The following is a 15,535-nucleotide window of genomic DNA, read 5'->3' as shown; positions in this document are numbered from 1 at the left end:
GCAAGATCTCCATTGCTTTTTACTGTTTCGCTATGTTAAATGGGTTTAACATAGCGAGACAGCTTTAAAAAAAGCAACGGACATCTCCGTTGCTTATTTTAAAGCTGTCCTGTTATGTTAAACCCATTTAACATAGCGAAACAGTAAAAAGCAACGGAGATCTTGCTTTCTCTGTTGCTTTAGCCACAGCTCTGATGTACTGCGTAGGCATGCGCAGTACATCAGAACTGCCGCGGATACCAGACAGCTGCGGAAGGGCAGCAAAGAGGCGTTATACAATGCCATTATTTAAGAAAAGTAATTATTTCTTTTCTTAAATAATGTCATAGTATAATAGCAATAACCCACTTCTGGGTGTGGCTAATGCGGGATTTACCCACGGTTGTCTTTGTTTGGTCTCTCGGGCTTTGCCCTCGGGACCAAACCACGGCAACCGTGGGTAAATCCTACATTACCCACACCCAGGCGTGGGTTATTGCTATAGTACGACTTTTTTTATTGGCCGGTGCTACAGTTGTCTGTCTTTCCTCACTCAGTGAATCCTTTACAATGGAATGCTGCTAATACTTTTACAGAGTAGTCAGAATACTAAGAAAACATGCTGTGACACAAACTTAAATTCTTCATTGTTTACTTCCATATATTTCCTTTACGCTGACATCAGTTAATTTATTTCCTAATGATGGTGTAGGATTACTATGTGGATGTGTTCATAGTCCTTAAGAATGTACCACTGCTGATGCGAGGCAGCATTACCTCTTCAGTCAATGGGCACATCCCTGTGCTAGCCCTGCAGTGATAATACTGAGAGAGAAAGTAGATTTATGTGAGTGTATTCTTAATGAAATGTTGCAGAGTATTATTAAAAAACATATATTAGAAATGTTGGAGGGGGGCGTGCTTTAAAGCATTCAGTATCTTGATGTGCATGAAAAGCTTGTTATATTTTCTGGCAGGTGCTGCATTAATTTTACCCTGTTCGTTGCCTAGCAGTCTTTTTTTTCCCCCATCCTGCAGTAAAGTTTCAGAATTTGTACACTTTTCTGGATGAGCCAGAAGAAGTTTCTCTTCCATACAAATTATAATATTGCCAACCATCTTTGATGTTGTAGTGCAGTCTTGATGTGGGCAATTGTGGCATGTATGCAAAAATATCACAAAACACTGTGCTTGCCTTTTAGAATATTAGATGAAATAATATGAACTTTAATCATAAAAATAGGCTGTCTGCATTAGTTGAGGGTATGGCCTGAGCTAAGAAATTTTACTTACTGTTATAAATATTTGATATACAGGCGTACACTTACACAGTAACTCTTTGCAAATATACTGTCACACCCCTTACAGTGAAATCATTAGCTATCCTTTTTTTCAGTGCCTCATCCATGTGTTTCACATACATTATTAAAGTTTACTTCATATTGCACAGGTCTACCTTCCTCTACACTTGTATGGTGTCAGCAATGGACAATATTTTGATGGTCTGTCTGGTTTTCTTTAGTTATTTTTTCATTTGATATCACAATAGAGTGGCCTTTTTTCAATCACAACTTAGACAACAAAGCACTAGAAACAAAGTAAATGGAAGTACTGTCAAGGAATTAAAGTATTACATGAACACACGACTCAGGTCCAGTCCACATTTTACTGACAGGGAAGTAAATAGTGTGGGAAGAAATAGCCAGGGAATTGTTATGGCTAGGCTTGTACAGGCCCTAGGGCCGATAGACTAGTTCCAACCTAAGAACCTATGAACCTATGACATAAAATACTACACTTAATGTTTGTATTTTTGACTGATTCGCTCTTCATAGTTTAAGACACCGAAATCAAATTCTTCAGGTAGATGTATTAATCTGCAAATAATGGAAGAATGACCTAATGTTAATGGACAGAAAATTAACTTTCGGTAAGACAACAAAGAGTCTGATGAAGACTTGTTTTATTTGTGAGTCAGTCAGATAAAAGCTCTTACTCCTTGTATGTTGTTTATTTCTTTATTAAATGTTTATTTTCTGTTCATTGGCACTGGGTCATTTTGTCACTATTTGCAAGTCTTGTGGAGCTTTTCTTTTCTTTTTCATTGAAGATTTGGAACACATACTCTTTTAAGTTTAGATTTATTAATTTGCTAACTGATGCTAACAGAACCATAGTGATGAGGGTATGATTTCTTCAATCTGGTGACTTAGACAGCGATGCACAGTATGTATGAAGAGGCTCTGGGGACTCTAATGAAGTCAAAGGGTGCAGCGCATTTACAGCTGAATGTGTTACCCATACTGCATGGACTACACTATGTCTCTTTTCTCACTGGGCCATGCTATGTTTCCTTCCTTTCCAGTATCATTGAATCCTTTGCAGTAGAATATTTTTCATACCTTTACTGAGTAGACTGAATGCTAAGAAGGTATAATGTAACATAAACTTATTTTTTCATGGTTGTTTTAGTTACATGTTAAAATTTCTGTGCACAAGTTAGAAAGTGATTTTGTTCATGTCTTCTGGTGGCTGTAGCACCATGACAGCTTTACTGTACAGCATTCACAAAATATGAGGTTAGTGTTTTCATGAAAATCTTCATAAAACTATATGTTGACATCACTTGAGCGTATTCCCTAGTAATGTCAGTTAAAAAAATAGCATATGGATATTTCATTGTATCGTGGTGGCATGTCCACTGAAGCCAACACACTTCCCCATGCTAGCCTTACAGTATAATTACTAAGAGATAAAGATGAATTATGTGGTCGCCTCACAGTAAGACGTTGTCCTGTTCGATTCTCAGCTAGAGCGTCTTCTGTGTGGAGACATGTGTAAATGGGCGTACCTTCATTGAAGGTTGTGCATCAGAGCCGGCAACTCGGTTCGTAAAAATCTACTGCCAATCATTAGCGGACCGGAGTTCCGCTGTGGCGACCCCTAACTGGGAAAAGCCAAAAGACACAACAACAACAACAACATCATTAATATAATGGTAACAAGACATTTTTTTATTAAAAAAGGACTTGTATATTAGAGATGTTTGTGGGCATTGTGGAACTGCAGTCTCAATATCCTGCAATTGATAGTTAAACTCTAGAGGTGTGCTTTAAAGGGTTTAGTATCATGACATGCATGAAACACTGCTGTATCTAATGTTGTCCTTTTCATTCTTCCTCACTAATGGGTTCAGATCCAATCCTCAGATCTGACTCGGCTGCATATACTAAACTTTGGATCCGACTATTAAGTTCCTCCATCTACCCATAATGCCCTACTTCATCCTCATTGCATTAGATATTGTTTGCTGTCATTGTGGAAAGACATAGGTTCTGCTCTTGAGCATAATAAGTGTTTTCTTTCTTATAATATTCACCACTTTTCTTCCAAAACTTTCTAAAAACTTTCTGTTGCTTCCTCCTTTTTAGTTTTTCGCTGGCATTATAAATTTTTGTGCTTTTTTTCTTGACTTGTACTCAGCTTGAGGAGTCTCAGTACCATTGTTGGTACCGTTTTTCCTTAGAACACAACAAGGAGTGCAATCCCAAGAAAAGAGACCTCCGTAAAATGAAGAAATTGCAGCTTTAATAACAAATTAAATCAAAAAAACACTGTACATTTTTCGATTTAATTTGTTATTAAAGCTGCAATTTCTTCATTTTACGGAGGTCTCTTTTCCTGGGATTGCGCTCCTTGTTGTGTTCTTGGTTACTTGGTGGAGAGCTGTCCGCACATTTTGTGGTTTTGTACCATTTTTCCTTACCGTTTTAGGTATCCTCTGATATACCATGGCTGGTATTCTTTTTCCTTTCTTTTTTTAGGCTGTTGTTATATAATTTCTTTGTTGTTGTGAACTGGTTTTCTTCTTTAGGTCTGTGGTATTCTTCTTGACCATGTCGGAGAAACCTACTGACTTTAAAAAGCACACTTCTTGTGGACATAAGATCCCAAACTCAGATGCCCACAAGAAGTGGGTGTATTGCCTAGCACCAGATCATCTTGATATGGCCTGTTCCATCTGTGCTACATTTAATCCTAGAGAACTATTGGACAGGTGCAATAAGTTGCTTCTAAAAGGGTTGCTTCCTGCTTCTTCTGTGGCTCACACCCCATCAAAAATATCAAAATCTGTTTCATCAGATGTCAGAAAAAGATCTCCTCCAAAGTCCCCAAGGGCTTATTTGGAGCCACTGGAAAAAAATCAGAAATATTTTGGACCCGACCACCTCAGATCTGACATCTCTTGGGCTGTTCTCGGATACAAAGTCTTTATCGGATCTGAAAGATTCAGCTGCTATTGTCATTTTCCCCTCAACATTTACTTCTTCGGATCCTAAGTCCTTGGATCCTAGAACCAGTTTAGTCAATAGAAGTCATACACCAGAGTATGCACTGAAACCTGTTTCCAATTTTCTGCCCACTAAACTTTTTCAAACTTTGAAAAAATACTTCTGAACCCCTTTCATGGCATCTTCTAGGTCTTCGAGAAGTCTGTCAGAGGTGGATGTAGATAGGATGATGCATAGGTTACTCAGAGCTCAGATCTTGATGGGGGTTCTTCCAGCTCTGTCCCTTACTGGATCCGTGAGTGCATCTATGAAGTCCATGGTTTCTCCCTCTCTGATCCGACCCATGGTTTCAGAGTCCCAGGCTCCAAGATCCTTGAGAGTTTCAGTGTTGGATCCAAGGATACTTCCTTCCTCTACTCTGATTATTTCCCTGACTGGCTCTGCTCCAATACCCTTGGAGCAGAACTAGGAGCTGAGAAGTCAGCACTAGGACTGAGGGGTTAAGTTCTGCTCCATTTTTGCCAGATCCATCCCTCCCTCTTGGAGCATCAGCCATGGACAGCTTGGATCTGATTCTCCTCTTGAAGCTTGGATCTGGGAGGTGGCCCCAACCTGCCTTCTTCAGAGACTTTGGCTCTGAGAAGAGGGGGATAGGTTTTCCTCTGGACCCTTGGCATTCATGGTAGCAGAAAGGGCCTTCTCTCATAATAGATAACTGTTGTGTCATGTCTCAGATTCTATCCCCTACCCCTCATTGGCTCTGAGCTCTGAGTCCATCAAACGTACTCCACAGGGACAGCCAGTTCCAGTTATTCTCCAAATGATTCCACTAGAGGAACATCCTCTCTCTTCCGATACCTCTCCTGAACATCCCACTGAGAAGATTCCTTGGAAGACGATGTGTAAGAGGAGGCACATAGACTCCCCCATGAAGTCTCTTACAGAAATGATTTTGAGGAGGGAGAAGAATTCCCCATATCACCACCTGATGACATCTCATTTGGATATGCCCTGGAAATCCTTAAGCAGAAAGGTGGCTGGTCATCCCAAACCACTTCTTCTGAGGAATAAGTGTTCCTGGAGGCTTTCGGTGTTGGACCATCTATGTCTTGGTTGACCCCTCCCCTTCGGATGAATTTATTTACCTGGTTTCCTGTTGGGCAAGCAGCCAGACACTGTCAAACCTATACCCAAGTACCAGGAAAAATTTTTAGCTCCCCTTTCAGACCACCCTCACTGGAGCAAAGGAGTCTCAGTTGATGCTGTGGTGCCAGCAGCCACTAAGAAAGAGCTAACAGAACAAAGCTCTTCTGTTCATCCACCAAACAGGGAGTCCAGAGTATTGGACAGTTTCAAAAAGTGAGTGTTTTCCTCAGCTACCTTTGCCCTGAGGTCACTTAATTATTTGGCACATTTTTCTAGGCTTCAGAGGGATTTGACTAAAGAACTATCAAACTCCCTCTCTGAGTCTGTATCTGCTGAGGACTTCAAATGGACTTCCTATCAGCTGGCCACTCTCTTATCTATTTCAAATGCATTGATGAGGCTAATCTCTCACACAGCTGAAGGTACCTCATGAGCTGTCAGTTCAGGTATTGCCATAAGGAGACACGCCTGGATGTGACTATGCAATTTTGTGGAGCCCTTTAAGACATCTTTTATTAATGCCCCTTTTGATGGTGCTTCTTTATTTGGGCCATCTGTTAAAGATATGCTTACCCACATGAAAAAAATGATGGAAAAGCCCTGTCCGGTATAGGGATCACGTTTTCTACCCCTCAATAGACCTTTTACCAAAACCAAAGAGGTAGTAAGAAGATGTGGTTCGATAAGTCTCAGGTCCTTTCCAAGATTCATGGGGAGACACTTCCTCAAGAGACATAGGAGGACATTTTAATGGCAGACATCATCCTAGAGGAAGAGGAGGCCCACATAACCAGGTATTTAAGGATTATTTTGTAGACAGACCCTATCAGCACTCCTGAAGTGCTAGCCAACTGTTCTACTCTGGAGGCAATCAGTGGTCATTTCTCTTTGCACCCAGATGCCTGGAAAATGATCACAAAAGACTTATGGGTGCTAAGAATAATATCCAGAGGTTACTATATACTCTTTCATTTCTTCCTCATGGTCACAGGAAGAAAATTCCTGATGTTCCACCTAGTCAGAGGAAGGAAGCAGCACAAGAACTACAATAGTTGCTAGAAAAAAGAGTCATGCAGATGGTCTCACCAGAGCAGATAGGATTCAGAACTTACTCCTGCTTCTTTTTAGTGCCAGAGAAGACAGGTCACCACAGACCAGTTTTGGATCTAAGCAGTTTGAACCATTTTGTGAAGAAGGCCAAGTTCTGAATGGTCATGGTTCAGTCCATCCTACCATTTTTGCACAAGGATGAATGGATGTGCTTCATAGACCTTCAGGATGCATGCTATCACATAAAAATAGACAGATGATTTGAGATGTTTTTTTGCTTTCGGCTGGGAGCCAGTCATTACCAATTGAGAACTCTGCCCTTTGGATAAACCATGGCCACCAGGATGTTTACCAAATGCATGGCAGTACTGGTAGCTCACTTGAGGCTCAAAGAATTCCAGGTATATCCACATCTAGATGATTGACTCCTTGCCACACCATCCAGACATCAACTCCTACAAGCTAGGGACTATTTGCTCCACATTTGCGAAACCTTGGGCATTTCAGTCAGTCTTGCCAAATCTCAGCTTGCTCCATTTCCGAGCCTGGAATTCATGCGAACACTTCTGAATACAATGACTCAGGTGGCACCTTTACCTCTCCACAGTATTGTTTCTTTATTACATCAAGTACAGGATATTCTCTTTCATCCTCATCCTCCAGTAAAGTTAGTTCTACAAGCACTGGGGTCGATGTCAGCTGCTAGAGCATTGCTTCCTTTCATTTGCTTCTTTATGCAAATTCTCCAATGGACTTTAGTTGTACAGTGGTCCATTCGATATCAGCCCTGTCCTTTCAGATAAAACTCACCCCAATATGTATACATCACACTCATTGGTGGATCCAGTCAGACTACCTCTTTCTGGGCAGACCCTTTATTCTTCCAAATCCAGTTGCCACAGTGACCATGATCACCTCCCAACTGGAGTGGGGGGCATTTCTCAGGAGGGACATTCCAAAGCAGGTGGTCCCCCTACACCAAGAGACCAAATTGCATATCAATGCTCTTGAGATGAGGGCAGTCCTTTTAGCATTGCAGGCATTTCAAGAGTGTCTCCCTCTGGGTACTATTGCAATTCAGACAGACAATATGTTAGTAGTCTGGTTCATCAACAAGCAAGGAAGAATCTGATCTTATCTCCTGTGCAGAGAGGCTGTGAGAGTGTGGGCATGGATGATCTCTTCAGACCATTTTCTAATTGCGGTGCATATTCCAGGGAAAACCAACATGCTGGGAGTCAAACTGAGCAGATCTCTTCTGATGCCTCAAGAGTGCTCTTTTAACCAGTCAGTAGCGAATATGATTTTCATGCATTGGGGCCATCGTTGTTGCTACCTATTTGCCTCCCCTCACAGCAACAGGTGCAGCAAGCACTTTGCTCGGATCCCCCTTCAGGGGGAGTCACCATGAGACATCACAGTGAGATGATCTGCCTCACGCTTGACCCTCTGGTCTCCTTGCTTATCCTCCTCTTCCCCTAATTCCAAAGTTCTTACAGAGAGCAAGCAGGCTGAAGAGCTATGTAATCCTTATTGCCCCCTTCTGGCCCTGGCAAATTTGGTTCCCCTTTGTGCGGTCTCATCTTTGTTATCCTGCATGGATACTGGAGCCTTGTCAGGATCGCCCATCTCACCTGTCATTGATTCAACATCCCAACCTTCTAGATCTCAGGTTAACTGCATGGTTTCTCTGCTTCCAGTAATACTCAGACAGTCCAGACTCTCTTCCCCAGTTTGTGACATTATTTTAGAGTCACAAAAACTTCCACCAAGTAAAGTCTATAGGTGCAAATAGAAAAGGTTTTCTATTGGGGCTGCTAAGCAAAACATTGATCCCTTTTCAGCCCCAAGTTCTGCAGTTCTCCTTTTTTTCACAACCATTTTTAACCAGGGGGCCAGATCTTCTATAATTATACTCCAATTGGCAGCAATATCTAATTTCCATTCAGGAAATAAATCTTTCTCCCTGGCTTCCTCTAGATTGTGCAAAGCTTTTATGTAGGGAATTTTTCTACTCAGACCTCTGGTAAAGGATCCTTCACCACCTTGGGACTTTACGAGACTTCTTCTGGGTTTAACTCAGAAATCCCTTGAACCATCAAATAAATGTGATCTTTATGTCATGGAAAATGGTCTTTCTGGTAGCAATAACTTCAGCAAAACGAATTTCTGAACCCCAGGCTATTTGAGCAAAACTCCCTTACATTGTTTTTCATAAAGATAGGGTCTGCCTATATACCAAACTTTCTTTTATGCCTAAAGTGGCTTCTGAGAATAATATCAACCAGTCCATTCATTTACCAGTCTTTTTTTCTGAATTTTTCCGATAAGGGAGAGTATATGCTACATCTCCTTGATGTACATAGACACGTACGTTTTTACCTTAACAGGACAAAGCAATTTAGGAAGTCAGATCAGTTTTTCATATACTTTTCCTCAAATTGCCTGAGTCACCCCAGTTTCTAAACTTACCCTGGCAAAGTGGATTACAGATTGCATTTCACTAATTTATTCTCAAAAAGGTTTAGAATTGCCAAGACCTCCCCTGCTCTCATTCAACTTGATCCTTGGCTACTTCATCAGCTTTTTGGCCAAGGACCTCGACTGATGACATTTGTGCTGCAGCCACATGGTCCAAATCTCATAGCTTTACTTCACATTACAAACTGAACATCATATCCAGAAATAGAGCCTGTTTTGATTCTGCAGTGCTTCTAGAATATCCTTCCATGAGGGCCACCCAAGGTTTATGTAGCTGGGGACTTTGTCCCACTGATGAGGAAGAATGAAAACGACACTATCAGATTTATATGTTATGCACTCACCATATCTAGTCCATTTTCATTCTTCCTCACCTTCCTTTTGATCCATCCCCCATCCTTTTCTTTTTTTCTTCTGGAAGAACATATTGGACTGTGTTTGGAACCTACTGTTCCAGGTTTGAACCCTGTTTTTATTTCTTTCTATCCCTTTCTTTCTTGGACAAAAGGGGGATTAGGCCGCAAACTCAGACTGAGGCAATGGAGGTGAAGTAGTGCATTGTGGGTACAGGGAGGAGCTCGAGAGTTAGATCTGAAGTCTAGTATATTTGGCTGAGTCAGATCCAAGGATTGGATCCAAAACCATTGGTGAGGAAGAATGAAAATGGACAACACAGTTGCCTAATTATGGTGAGTACATAACTTATAATTTCTAGCAGTTGATTATGTCACTGTAATATTCTCCTTTTCATTGCCTAACAGACTGTTTTGCTTTTGTTTCTTTTTTTGTTTGTTTTTTTTTTTTTTTTTTTTTTTTATATCTTGCAAACAAGTTTCAGAGTCTATGCACATTTCTTGGTGAGCAGTCTTAAGAGATTCTTTACCAGTCGAATTATAATATTGCGACCCACCTTTCATATTGTAGTGCAGTCTTGATTTGAGCAGTTGTGTCATACAGACAATGAAAAGCATAATAATAAAATGGTAATGTCCCATTGTTTTAGTACTAAAATATGATCTGATGTTGTCACTTCCATTCATTCCTCAACAGCTGAGTTCAGATTTGATCCTCATATCTGACTCAGCTACTTCTTCCAGATCAGAGAACACTTGAACTCTCAAGGTCCTCCCTTTTCCTATAATGCTCCAGGTACCTATCATAGCCCAGATCTCTTCTCCTGCCATAGCGTTCGGACATAGATTATGAACTATTGAGTATTTGGGAATTTTTCATTTCGCCTAACTTTTGAAAGTCAGTAAGTTTAATCTCCTTCATTATTTTTCCTATTATACTTTATCTTTTCCTTCCTTTAACCCTTTTTCAATAATATTAGCTCTGCTTTCTTCTCATATTCTCTGAGTGCTTGTAATACCGTTGTTAGCATTTTCTTTTTTTCTCTTATTTCATTAGTATTCTAAATTACCATTGCTAGTAATTCTTTCCCCTTTTCTTTTTCTCTATTTGTAAAAAAAAAACAAAAAAAAAAAAAATAAAACACTTTTTTCTGATAGTCTATTTGTAGTTCTCAAAATGTCAGATAAGCCCTCTGGATTTAAGAAATGCATGGCATGTGACCACAAAATTCCTAATTCAGATGTACATATTGCATGTGTTTATTGTTTTGGACCTAGACATCTGGATATTGATTGTAACATTTGTAAAGGATTCAACTCCTGCTGTGTAATAGAGAGGAAGAATAGGTTATTTATTTAACATTTGGTTACCGGGAAAGTCCAACTTGGAACAAAGCCAATTTTCAGCAGAGGCCCGAGGAGAAACACTTTAGATGCTTTTCCTTGAAACATAGGAGGAAACCAGAGTGCCCAGAAAAACCCACATGAATGCAGGGAGGACATGAAGACTCTACACAGAAGGTACTCCAGACAAGAATCAAACTGGAGAACCTCTTGCTGCGAGATGACAATGCTACAGCTGCACCACTGAATGATCCTAAGTTAATCCTCAGGTGTTAACCTCCTTTTAAATCTTCATACATGGCTACTGCAGCTCAAATCTCCAAAAGACAAGAGAAAAAGGATGATTTTTATTTCCAAAGAAACTCATAAGAGAGCCCCAGAACACCCCTTGGCTTTGACATAAGCTCCATCCTCAAAGCCACCAGTTAAACAAGCAAAAACATTGTATCTGAATGTATGGGATCTGAAGTTAAGATCAGAAAAATCTCCTCAGATCTGTTCTCCTCTTTTACTATTAGAGACGATTGTGTCTAGGCTTTCATCACCCTTTCTAGGGCAGTCTCCCCATCATCACTCGAGACCTTCGTCCATGGCTTCTTACCTTAGGTCTTCCAAAATCCTATGCAAGGTAGATGTGGATAGGATAATGAAGTTCCTCAGGATGCAAATTCAAATGAGATTCCTTTTGGCTCTGATCAATTAAGATCTGGAGACCCTCCTTAGAGCCACACCTCACTCATAACTCCTTTTCCAATCTGTGCTTCAGTTTTTGGAACTGTTGGATCCAAAAGCCTTGAAGTCATCTCCTCAAATCTGAAGATATTGTCATCTTTGACTGCAATGTTGTCTCTGAGCTGTTCGGCTCCCAGTACCTCAGAGCAGGAGGACTACTTGAGTCAAAGTGTCAGCACAAGCTCCAGGGTGTTGAATTCAACTCTGAAGTTATCAGAGCTGTTTCTTACCCTCGGGGCATCGGCGTTAAATATCTCAGCTTGGGTGATTTGCCTGTGGAACAGCAGGAGCTTATGATCTGCAAGCCTGCCTTATCAGATCTGTTGATTTCTGCTTCTCCTAGGTACTCCACTTTTGTGGTAGTGGAGATAGCATTCTCTATACGTAGAATTCAGACAACTCTGTCCACCTTGTTTCCAACTTTCCAATCTCATTCTCTTCTGCATTCAGAGCCTCAGTTATTTATTCCACTGAGACAGCCACCATGAACCAGTTTCCAGGCCACCCAGCAGGGTATTGTTATCTCTTCTGATACCTCAGTGGAGCACCCCACCGAGCAGGTTCCTTGGAAGAGAAAGTGAAAAAAGATGCACTTAGACTGTCAGCAAGATTCTGTCACTAAGGACACTGATTTTGATGAGGCAGAAGTGTCCCCCAGATCACCACCTGATGATGTCATATTTGCAGACATCTTAGAATTTCTCAAAAAAGGGGTGGTTGGTTTCCCGATAACACTTCCCAAGAGGAAGCAGCTTTTCTGGAGGCATTTGAATCTGGCCTGTCTACCTCCTGGGTGACTCCACCAATCAATGAGCTCATAGATTTAGTCTGTTGATGGGCATGGAAGGAACCAGACACAGCTGAGCCCATTCGTAACAGACCAGACAGGATCCTGGTACCACCTAAAGACAGACCACAAGGGAGTAAAGGAGAACCCATTGATGCCATGCCCATAGGGGCAGCTACTACAAAAGAACTGGCAGAGCAAAGTTCTTCTGTTCACCCCCTAATAGGGAGTCTAAGGCACCAGAGAGATTTGGGAAGCATGTGTATGCTCCAGGGATCCTTACTATTAGGTCACTGAATTATATAGCACATTTCATGAGGCTTCAGAGAGATTTGATCAAGGAGCTTTCAAAATCTCTCTCTGAGACTATATCCTTCAAGGAAAAGTACTATTTCCTTGCAGTTGACTACCCTTCAGCCTATTTCAAATTCATCCATGAGGCTTATCTAAAAAGCTGCTGAAGGTACCTCATGAATGGCAGGTTTAGGCATTTCCATTAGGACACATGCCTGGATGCAGTTATATGACTAATGCATCCTTTGACAGAACCTCATTGTTTGGCCCCAAAGTGAAAGACACACTAGCTAAGCCCGAACAGGGAGGGAAAACCCTATCTGCTTTGGGAGAACATTTTTTTACTCCTCAAAGGTCCTTTCCTAGAAACCCACAAGGTGGAAGTAAAATGTGGTTCAAGAAATCCCAGGATCCCTTTCAAGATCCATGTGGAAAAAAAGTTCCTCCAGGGGCAGGGGGGATTCAAACTGAAGATGCCATCCCCACAGCAAAGGTGGGCCACATAATCGGAGTTCTACAGATTTCTTCTCTGACAGATCCTATCAGTGCTATTGAAAGGAGGCCTGACTTTCCATCTCTGGAGGCAGTCTGGGGTTGTCTATCCCTGCACAAGAGAGCCCCATTAGAAATCAAAAAAGATTCATGGGTGTGGAGAATAATATCCAGAGGTTATATCATACCATGTATTCCTCCCTGTCAGTTTCAAAGAAATTCCCCGATTGTTCCACCTAGTCAAAGGTGGCCAACAGCACTAGAAATAAACAAGTGGCTAGAAAAAAAGAGACATCCAAGAGATCCTTCAGACCACAGAGAGTCCACTGTGCCATTTCTGCACAAAGACAAGCTGGATATGTTTGATAGATATTCAGGATGTGTACTATCACATCGAAATGAACAGACAATGAAGATGGTATCTATGCTTCCATCTCTGTGCAAGTCACTACCAATTCAGAGCACTGCCCTTTGATCTCCCCACAGCTCCCAGGGTGTTACTAAGTTTATGGCAGTAGCTGCAGCTCTACTGAGATTTCTGGGATTCTGAGTGCTTCCGTACACAGGTGACTGGCTGCTGACCACTCCATTCAGGCATCAACTAATTCAAGCAAGGGACTACTTACTCCAACTGTGCTCTCATCTGGGGATATCTATCAATTACAACAAATCTCAACTTAATCCAACTTGAACTCTGGAATTTATTGGTGCTGTTTTCATTGCAGTCAGTCAAATAGCTTATTTCCATCTGTCTTGGATTCAAACTATTCAGTTTCAGGTCAAAAAGATTATTCAGAATTATTTTCTTTCAGCTCGTCTGATACTCTGAGGCTTGGTATCCATGTCAGCAGCAATCACTCTGGCCAGGTTCCATATGAGAATCCTCCAATGGGCACTTGCAACACAGTGGTTTATTCTCTAACAACCATTATCCAGGACAATCAAGATAACTCAAGCTTGCAAGAATTACCTGCTCTGGTGGATCCACACCAGTCAAATACATGAAGGCTGTCCCTTTGTTCTTCCTCAGCAGAAGGCCATAGTGACCATGGATGCCTCTCAAGCCTGGTGGGGGGAGCATCTTGGAAAGGACAGTCCTAGGTTCATAGGTTCATAGGTTCATACTAGGCTATCTGCCCTAGGGCATTTATAAGCCTAGCCAGAGTGTGTGTGGCTTTCGCCACCCCTTGGAATGAGAATACTATGCCCATTTAGGGTTTAGTTTACTGTGCCTCTGTCTAGTAGTGACACAGAGATGACTCCCGGGGTAAACCTAAGAACTTCCATCCACTCGTCAAGATTTCTCTTGAAGAGAGTCAGTGAGGGGCTCTGCCTAACATGGACTGGGATTCTGTTCCAGAGTGTAGGGAGCCTCTGGGTTATGAATCTGCCCCTCCAGCACATCCTATTTATTTCTGTGTTGAGGTTCAAATCTCTCGCTCTCGTGGCTCTGGTGGATTTGGATTTTCTGAGGTGGAGCATGTCCATTAATTCCAGATTGGACATGGCCTTGTACGTCAGACATAGATCGCCTCTGAGTAGGTGGTATGCGACTGAATAGAGCCAGAGTTTCTTCAGCCGGGCAGCATATGACATATGTTTGAGACCCTTGATTCTCTTGGTGAGGTACTTTTGGGGTCTTTCTAACTGCTGCAGGTGTCGGGTAAGGTACATCCCAAATGGGGCATTGTACTCAATTATGGGCCTGATAAGGGAAGAGTATAGGGTCACAATGACCTCTCTTGATCTAGATGTGAATCCTTTCATGATAAGGTGGGTAATATAGAAGGTCTTCCTAACCACCTTGGCAATGTGAGTGTCAAATGAGAGGTTACTGTCAATTTGGGTCCCTAGGTCCCTGATTACTTCTTCCGTACTTAATGGATTACCTCCTATGTGGTAATTTGTGGGTACTTTGTTTTTCCCAAAGGGTATGACTATACATTTTTTGGCGTTCAGTTTAAGGCCATGGCTCTGGCACCAGTTATCCATTTCTATGAGGTTTTTCTGAAGGATGCTTGTGTCCGCTGGAGTATCAATTATGGCACCCAGTTTGCAGTCATCTGCGAACTTTGTTAGCCACAATCCTCCTGTGTTTGCTTGCACCTCGGAAAAATAAATGCCGAACAAGAGGGGTCCCAGGGCCGAGCCCTGTGGGACACCGCTTGTGACTAGCTTAGAGTCTGACATAGCTCCAGCAATTCTGACCTTGTGGGTTCTGTCCCTTGAGCCAGTTTGCAACCCATCTTATGGGTTTACATTTAAGCTGGTGAACTTGTCTATGATGCCCGAGTGGGTATTGTGTCGAAGGCTTTTGCAAGATCAAGGTAGGCTGTGTGAACTGCCTTACCCTCATCAATGGCCTTAGTGACTGTTTCAAAAAAGTTGACCAGGTTCAAAAGGCAGGATCTGTCCTTGACAAAGCCGAATTGGGTAGGATCCAGTGTCTGTAGGTCCCCAATGTCTTTGTTTATGAGTTCCATAATGATCCCCTCCATAGCTTTGCAGACCAGGCTCGTCAAGCTTATGGGGCGGTAATTTCCAGGGTCCGTAGAAGCACCTCCTTTGTGGAGTGGGACCACTGT

The sequence above is a fragment of the Protopterus annectens genome, chromosome 3.part0 (genome assembly GCF_019279795.1).
Source record: "Protopterus annectens isolate FY-2018-M chromosome 3.part0, PAN1.0, whole genome shotgun sequence".
In the NCBI taxonomy this organism is placed as follows: Eukaryota; Metazoa; Chordata; order Ceratodontiformes; family Protopteridae; genus Protopterus; species Protopterus annectens.
The sequence above is the reverse complement of the archived record's forward strand: the minus strand, read 5'-3'. Positions refer to the sequence as shown.